The sequence below is a fragment of the Belonocnema kinseyi genome, chromosome 3 (genome assembly GCF_010883055.1).
Source record: "Belonocnema kinseyi isolate 2016_QV_RU_SX_M_011 chromosome 3, B_treatae_v1, whole genome shotgun sequence".
NCBI lineage: Eukaryota > Metazoa > Arthropoda > Insecta > Hymenoptera > Cynipidae > Belonocnema > Belonocnema kinseyi.
Genome location: NC_046659.1, coordinates 144056953 through 144066708, shown reverse-complemented (window position 1 = coordinate 144066708; position 9756 = coordinate 144056953).

The following is a 9756-nucleotide window of genomic DNA, read 5'->3' as shown; positions in this document are numbered from 1 at the left end:
GGTTCAGTCTACATAAAACTTAGGGAATATCTTATTTCCATAAATAAAAAAATAATTAAAACATTTTGATATCTTTAACAACTAATGTGTTAAACATTAGTTTTAAAGATATCAAAATGTTTTAAATTATTTCTAAAATTTTGACCATTTTTATAAAAAAAACCCACTCTTAAAAATCTTGTAAATTTTTGGTTGAATTTGGAAAGTATATATTGATTCTAATGCAGACTGAATATCTTTTGTTACCAGCAGAATTTTTTTTTCTCATAAAGTCCACATCTCGCATTTTTCTTACAAAGAACAAAAAGTTGTATCCATGTACGATATCTTGCACTATTTCCGAAAAGAATAAAAAAAAAAAATTTCCATAAAAAAAATCTTTTGGCCAAAAAAGCGGTTCAGTCTACATAAAACTTAGGGAATATCTTATTTCCATAAATAAAAAAATAATTAAAAAGAATGTTGCTATAAATGTTAGGATGAGCTTTGCGTTAAATTCCGTTTTTTCTTTTAAAAAATTACAAAAATTTACAATGTCAAAAAATTTCATTACTCTTTAAATGTTTCACATTTCATTCCTCCAGAACAATGGGTTCGTGTGACATCAAGATAGTGAAAAATCCACAAATTTATATTTCAAGTTTAATTGTTTATTCAGGGATTTAAAACGAAACAGTTGAATCGTTGAACAAAACAAATTAATTTTGAAAGAAGCAGCTGCAAATTATTTCTAAAATTTATAAAAATATTTCCAAATTATAAAAATTGCTAGAAAATCTTGTGGATTATTGGTCAAAATTTTAGAAATAATTTAAAACATTTTGATATCTTTAACAACTAATGTTTAACCTTGAAAAAAAAAACAAATGTTCCACATTTGTATTTGTCATTTTTGGAAATAATGTTAAACGTTAAATTAAAAAATAATATAGCATTTGAAATTTTCTTAGGAATCTTAATAAAAAATTCCGTTCTTTCAAACCCTTTCTAAATTCTTCAAAAGTTCTTTTTCTTAAAAATCTTCAAAAAAGTACATTAAAAAGTTTCTGGAATATTCTCAAGATTGGAGATGGTTTTTAGTTTTTTTTTGCAGCATTCTCTGAACAAGAATACTATTTCATTTGCTCCCCCCACCCTCTTTTAAAACAGGGTACTGATAATATTTGTTGTATTATCTGTGAAAACGTAATAGACGTTTATTCACAAAACAAAATTAAACTAATATAAATTTTATAATATTTTTGAAAAAATTTAAAAGGTTTTTGCATATTTCGGATGTGTCAAAACAGAATCTTAAAGATTAAGAAAAAAACTATTGGAAATGCTTCAAAGTTTCCAATTATTTTGAGGCTATTCAAAATCTCTTGAATTAAAAAAAAAAGTTTAGATGACTCGAATTTCGTTTTAAATAAAAAAAGAGTATTCAAAATGTAAAAAAGTTTCTTTAAAATCTTCTAAATTATCCTAGGAACGTTATAAAAATTTACTTATGCATTTGAAACCTGGCAAAATTCTTTTACACTCTTCTAAACTTTGGTTTAAAATCTTTAAAAAATTCTTATATTTTTTAATATTTCGCAGTATAAAATTTATTTTTAAACTCTTTAAATCGTCTAAATATTTCTTAAATTTACTTGATTTTTAATTTTTAATTGTACCAAATTGAAGCATTTTGCTTTAAAATATTCTACTCTTTTTCGAAACTTGAGGAAATGTTTTTTGGAAATTTTTAGAAATATTTTGCAATTTTCTCTCAAATTTAATTTTCAGAATAAAAAGGATAAAAAGTTATCCCAGTTATTAAATTCAAATTTTTCATATATATTTTTTTAATTCTGCAGAATTAAAAAAAAAGTTTTTAAATTTCTTAATTTCTTTTTACGATTTGATAATTTTTTATACGTTTTATAAGCTATTTGAATATGTATATTAAAATCAATTTTTCCTAAAGAATGTTGTTTGTTTTCTTAAAAACATAAAAAGTTCCTAAAGTATCTCATAAGTTTTTATTATTTCTAAATCCTTTCAGAACTTCTAAGTATCTCTTGAACTTACTCAAATTTATTACTTGCTTAAATTTATTAGGAAAAAAATCATAATAAAATTTTTATATATCCTTAAAAATTAAAGTGATTCGCTCAAAGTCTTGCGCACTTTGAAATATTAAAACATAAAAATATTCTAAAAAAATTATACCTAAACCAATAAAAAAATTTTTAGAAATGAAGGGAGCAAGAACCTTTTTTTAAATTCTTTTCTAAATCTGCTTTGAAATGAATCAGAATATTTTTTTTGTATATATAAAATAAAGAGATCACTTACTTATTAAAAACAAGAATTTTACACTTCCCCCCATGTTAAAAAACTGATGAAGTTTCACACAACTTTCTGCATATAAATATCTAGGTAGTGATAATTGAGGCCATTCAAATTGTCATATAACTAAAACCCGGAAAAATAATATGCGTCGCAAGCATATTTTCATGGTATCTGATTACAAATTTATTACGGAAACGGTAAATAATGACATTGCAAAAAACACTTGATTCTGCTCCACTAATCCTTCATTCACACGAAATTTTTTCTTTAAATCGACTTAAGATTTAGTTACATTCGATTCAGTTTATTTCAGTTTTATTGAATAGAAGAAAAAATAAACGATATCTATGAATGATGTTATTTTTTAAATCTTTTCATTGCCTCAGAAAAGTAATTCGACTGATACTAAAATATTGTAAAATTGACATATTTGTTTTTCAATTTTATTTGTTTCTTTCTAATTTCTATAGGCTATGATACAATGCTAAAATAAGTGAGTTTTATCATTAAATGTTATCTTAACATATTTTTTTCAGAATATATTTAAATTGTACCCAAATTTCATGATTACTGGGACCGTCACTATTAATGGATGATTTACCTCAGTTCATTGTCGAGCATACAGACGATTTTAAAAAGAGAAATACAAAATATTATATTTGACATAAAATTGATAGAGTCTTTAATAAAATACTTTACTTTTAATTACTTTAAATTGAAGAAATTAATTCTAAACGAAGAAAAACAAAAAAAAATAATAATAATAATTTAGAAAAAATGTACTGTTTTCTATCCAAAAGTAGATTTTATTTTTGGAGGAAATATCAACTATGACGCGCAGTACGGCTATTTATTTCTTATTAATTAATTAATCCCTAAGATTTGCTATGTTACGCGTCACTCTCCAGCAGAGTCAAGCAATTCAAGGAATTCAGTGAATTTATCAAATTTAACTGATTTAAAATATTTAAAGAACTCATGAAATTCATGAAATCCATAGAATTAATAGAATTCAAGTAGTTTATAGAATTGCGGAATTCATAAAATGAAAGGAATTCATGGAATTTAAAGAATTCAGGGAATTTAAGAAATTCAAGAATTGAAGGAAATTAAGAAATTCAACGAATTGAAGGAATTTGAGAAATTCAAGGAATTCAAGGGATTCAAGGAGTTCAAGCAATTTAAGGAATTAAAGAAATTAAAGAAATCCAAGGAAGCCATAGAAATAGAGGAATTCGAGGATTTCATGGCATTCAAACAATTTATGAGATTCAAGCAACTCATGGAAACTAAGAAATTCCTGAAACTCATCTTATTCATGATATTCATGTAACTCATGGAATCTAGCGAATTAATGGAATTCATCTAATTCATGAGATTCAAATAACACATGAAATTTAAGATATTCCTTAAACGCAACTGAATTCAAGGAATTCGTGGTAATTCAACAACTTCGTCCAATTGAAGGAATTTATGGAATAAGAGGATTTCAAGTATCTTATGAAATTAAGGAATTCATGAAATTCATGGAATTCAAAAAATAATGAAATTTAAGGAATTTAAAGAATTCAAGGAATTAATGAAACTCAAGGAATTCAGGAAATGTAAGAAATTCAAGGAATTTAAAGAATTCAAGAAATTTAAAGAATTTAAGAAATTCAAGGAATCGATAGAACTAAAGCAATTCGAGGATTTCATGGAATTCACCTAATTTACGAGATTCCAGCAACGCATGAAATTAAAGATATTCATGAAAAGCAACTAATTTTTAAGATTCAGAGAACTCATGGAGTTCTTGAAATTCTTGAAATTGAAGTGATTTATGATATTCAAAGAACTTATGCAATTAAAGGAGATTATGGAATTCAAGAAATTCGTGGAATTTGACGAATTTTGTCGGTTAAAGCAATTCATGGAATGAGAGAATTTCATGAAATTTAACCAATTTATAAGATTCAGGCAACTCGTGGCCTCTGAGGAATTCTTGATATTTATGGAATCCAAGGAATTCATTAAATTTAAGGAATTCATGGAATTTAATGGAATTTACGGAATTTAAGGGGTCTGAGGATTTTATGGAATTTAACTAATTCCAGGAATTAAAGGAATTCATGTAATTCAAGGCATTTACAGAATCGCCAAATTCATGGCATGAAAGGAATTAATGGAATTCCAGGAATTCAGGAAATGAATAGAATTTAAGGGATTCATGAAATTCGTGAAATTCTAATAATTTTCGGAATTCAGGGATTTCATAGTATTCTTGGAATTCTAGGAACTCGTCGAATTCAAGGAAATCATGCAATTAAGGAAATTTATGGAACTCACGGAATATATGGACTTCAAGGAATTCATGGAGTTCCAGTGATTCATTACATTCAAGGAACTCATGGAAGCGAACAAAGTCATGGAATTCAAGGCATTTATGGAATTACGGAATTAATGGCATAATAAGAATTAATGGAATCCAAAGAATTTATGGAATTGAAGGCATTCCTAGAATTCAAGAACAGAATTAAAAAGTCAGGTTTTTTCGATTTATTCCACTTGATTTCTACTTTTTAGTTAGACTGCTATTAATTAATTTCAGTTAAAAAATAATATATAATTAATTATTTAAACGAATTACTTTATTTTATAACAATTATCTCCTATATTATGTTATGGATATGAATTCTGAGAATTTATCCTTGCTTTGTAAGACTTAAATCATAACATAGATGGTCATACTTAATAATAAATCCAACGAAAAGAATGAGTAGCAATCTCAATCTTTAAAAAATAACACCTGGCTGAATCAACAAATGCAATAAAAATTGACGAAAAATATAGACAACAAATTTAGGAGTATATATAATACTTCACACTATGTATAAACCATGCATAATATTTTGTTTGTGATAAGTAATTAGCATTTAGAAAATTAACAAATAATACTTCACCTTTAAACAAAAAAATTGAATTATGATACTAAAGATATGGGTCGTCGATAGAAAAATGAATTTTAAAGTCAAAAGATAAATTTCCTGTACGATAATATTCAAAGAAATATGATTTTGAAAGAAATTTATTCAACCAAAGTTTTCAAATAAAATAAATAGTTGAATTCTCAAGCAAAGGAGATTAATTTTTTAACACAAATTTGGATTTTTATTCAAGGAAAATGCAATTCTTAATAAATAGATGAATTTTTCAGTCATAAAGAAAAATGTACATAAAAATATTAGTCATCCAAGAAAGGAATTAACTTCGTATAGTCGTTCACTTTATTCATAACTTTTCTTCAAGTCGCCCTGATACTTATTATTATTTTCTTTTTATAGAGAATAAATAGTGTACTTCACTGTTATTTAATTTATATTTACTGTACTGGATTTAGCCCAGTTTTAACATTTGAAACTTTTATTTTGTGGGTTCAAAATTTAAGTTTTCGATTTTCCGAGAAAATTCAAAAAGTTATTGTGATAGTTTTTGTAAGGCTAAAAAAAGAAACGTTTTTAGTCTTTCAACTTTTTTCATATCGTTCTTTGTTTAACTAGAAGCTTTTATTTTCGTTTTTTTTTAATTTTTTAAAATGCTATATCTCTGAAAATTTTATTTCTATATAACAATCGTGAAGATAAATTGTCTGTATTTCCAAGTAATACAAACAGACGTACTGAAAATTTTTATTTTTAAATTCTCATCAAAGAAGGTTTTATGTTTGTGTAAAATTTTAATCCACCCTTCTCCTCCTCTTGTCAAATTTGGAATAAGAATCCAACAAGTGAGCGCATTTTGAAATTTTTTATACCACTTGTTTGAGATTAAAAAATTCTATATACATGTATTAGTAGTATTTGGAAAACACAAAGTTTATCCTAATTAATTTTTTTGATAATAATAAATTACCGTAAAAAGATTACATTTTTGAAAATACGACAATTGAAAAAAATGAAAATACAATAATAGATTTTGTTTCAATAACAATGCGTAGATGAGAATAAACTTTAATTCAAAATAAGACTTTAAAACTAAAATATATTTTTTAATTTATTTGTTTGAAAATGCATGTATTTTGTTATAAATTCGTATTTATTGGTGAAAAAATAATCCTCGTGATTAGCAATTTACCTATTTATTTGGAAATTTATTAATTATGTTGAAAGTTTGGTTTTTGTGTAAAGTTTTTAAATAAAAACAAAGTTTTTTTGTTGCAATTTAATCCGCTGGAGTGAAAATTAAGCTAATTGGTTGAAAATGCTTATTTTTTTAGTCGGAAATTATTTACTTTATTTGAAAATTCAACTATTTAAAAAAAATATAGTTTAAAAAAATTCTTTTTCATGTAAACATTGAATTATTTGGTTGAAAATTCAACTTGTTTGTAGAAAATTTGTACAGCAAAAATGTGTAGAAAATTAAACTGTTTTCGATTTTTTAAATTATAAATTCCAATAATGGGTTCCAGTTTCAGGTTTTTTCCTGATTAGTACTTTTTTGTTATTGAGATTTTATTCATTTTCTTTGAAAATTCTACCAATTGGATGAGAATTAATTTGTTTGACGAAAATGCAACTATATGGGTGAAATTTAATTGTTTTTGCACAAAAAGTCACTTGTTTGGTTCAAAAAATTCTCTGGATAAAATTATTAATTTCATCCTAACATTCGTTTAAATCCACAAAAAAAGTGAATGCTTTAAAAACAAAAATGTTTAAAGGTACAGGCAACCACAATGAAGTTCCACATGTATTTCCCATAAGATAAAAAAACATTTTTGTACATTTTGTTTAGAATTGTCCATATTTAGTGAATCTATTTGAAACACAAGATCCCTCTTTACAATTCCCTGTAAAAAATAAACAAATAAATTCTTTTTTAAAATCTATCTTGTAATCTATCTTTATGGGGTTCCACAAAACCCCTTAAGTGAAAAATAAAGATTTGCTACTTTTTGATGCTAATTACAATTTTGTACGGTTTTTCAATACACAATCTTTTTAATGAATTAAATGTTACTTTTTTCTGAGAATTTGATGTTAACAACTGAAATGTTGGTTTCATCTTTGTAGATTGAAATTCAAATTTTAGGTTGAAACTTCCACTATTTTGTTAAAAAATAAAACTCGATTATTGAAAATTTAAGTATTATGTTGAAAATTCATCTTTGTATGTTGAAAATTTAATCAGTTTGCTGAAAAACTAACAATTTTGTTACAAATTCATCTATTTTCTCTCAAAATTTAACTGTTTTTTTAAATAAAATACCTATGTATCTGGTAAATTCGAATTATTTAATTGAAAATATATGTTTGCACTTTTTAAATTAAAAATTAAACTGCTTTGTTTAAAATTTATCATTATAGGTTGAAAATGTAATTACTGGTTTAAAAATTCATCTTCGTACTTTAAAAAGCTGACTATTTGATTATAAATTTAACTATTCTGTTGAAAATTCAATAATTGAGTTAAAATTTAACTGTTTTGTTAAAAAGTTACCTTCGTTAATCAAAAATTTAACTGTTAATTTGAAAATTCATCATTTTAGCTTCACATTGCCAATATGCAGATAAAACTATTAACGCTTTAGGATATTTTCATAAATTTCTAGGAATTTTCAATAGATTTATATCACTGGAAGGAATTTCAAAGTATTTAAAATATTTTATGTCTTTTGAAAGATTCCACGCAGTTTTTAATAGAGTTCATTAACTTGAAAATTTTTTTAAAAATGCATCTGTTTTTCTAAAGCTTTTTTCTAAAATATATTTCGTTGTATCTCGAAATATTTTAAGAATTTGCCAGAGTTATAATGATTGCAATATGTTTCTTTAAACTTATTTAAAATCGCTTGTACTTAAAAAAATAAGGGTAATATCGATTATTTTTCGCTTCACAACTTAAAATTAATGTTATTTTATAGATACTCTGTAAATGTAAATAAACTTTCACTTTTTAAGGTACCTATAACAATCTTTAATAATTAAATCATTCAAATATGAAAATTAAATTTAAAAGCTATCCAATTATTGAAAAAGTGTCTACACGTACCAAAAAGTTTGCCGATTGGTATCGAAATTTTGGTACAAATAAACCTTTTTCCAGCTGTGTTTATACCGAAAAAATTCCAGGAAATGATATTATCAACTTTTTTATTTTACATATATACTATTCTTGGTTATAAAATAACCAATTTTCAAAATAGAAATTGCTATATTTAATTTTTTAATGATCGAGATTTTTAAATTTAACGGAAACCTGAAAATGTAATTATTAGGTTGACAATTTAAATATTTTATTAAAAAATTAGCTTTTCTGGTTGAAAATTTTACTGATTTGTTTACAATTTATCGTTGTAGGATGAAAATGTAATTACTGGTTTAAAAATTCTTCTTTGTACTTTGAAAAACTGACTATTTGACTATAGATTTAACTTTTATGTTGAAAATTTAATAATTGAGTTTAAAATTTGACTGTTTTGTTCAAAAGTTACCTTCGTTAATCGAAAATTTAACTGTTAAGTTAAAAATTCATCATTTTAGCTTCACACTGCCACTATGTAGATAAAACTATTATCGTTTTAGGATATTTTCATAGATTTCTAGGAATTTCAATAGATTTATATCAATGAAAGGAATTTCAAAGTATTTATAATATTTTATGTATTTTGAAAGATTCCAAACAGTTTTTAATAGAGTTAATTAACTTTAAAGAAATTAATAAAAATGCATCTGCTTCTCTGAAGGTTCTAAGAAATTTTAAAAAGCTTTAAAATTTTTCAAGGAATTTCAGAATACTTTACATATATTTTGTTGTATTTTAAAATATTTCAGAATTTGCCAGAGATATAATGATTGCTTCACAACTTAAAATTAATGTTTTTTTTATAGAGACTCTGCAAATGTAACTAAACTTTCACTTTTTGAAGTATCTCTAACAATCTTTAATTACTAGATCATTTGAATAAGAAAATTAAATTTAAAAGCTATCCAATTATTGAAAAAAAATGTCTACACGTACCAGAAAGATTGCCCATCGGCATCGAAATTTTGGTACGAATAGACCCTTTTCCAGCTCTGTTTATATCGAAAAAATTTATCTATTTTTACCGAAATTTCTTTGGTCGTATTCGTGTGGAATCTTACCAAATGATCTCTTTTGCATTAAAAATTCTTTTACACGCTGTCTGGTCATAAAGTACATTTTCTACTTAAAGTTAGTATCATAAAATTTTACCTTCAATTATAGTATAAAATTTAAAATCCAAAGGTGAAATGTGGTGAAAATTAAAAAAATACAGAAGAAAGTGAAAACTGGAAAATGGAAAGTGGGAAGGGGGAAATTTCAAGTGAAAAATGGGAAGTAGAAAGTGAGATATGAGAAGGGTACCTAATCGTCTTATTTACATAAAAAATTCGTTATGAAAACTGCCTGACTATAAATTTCGTTTTCTAC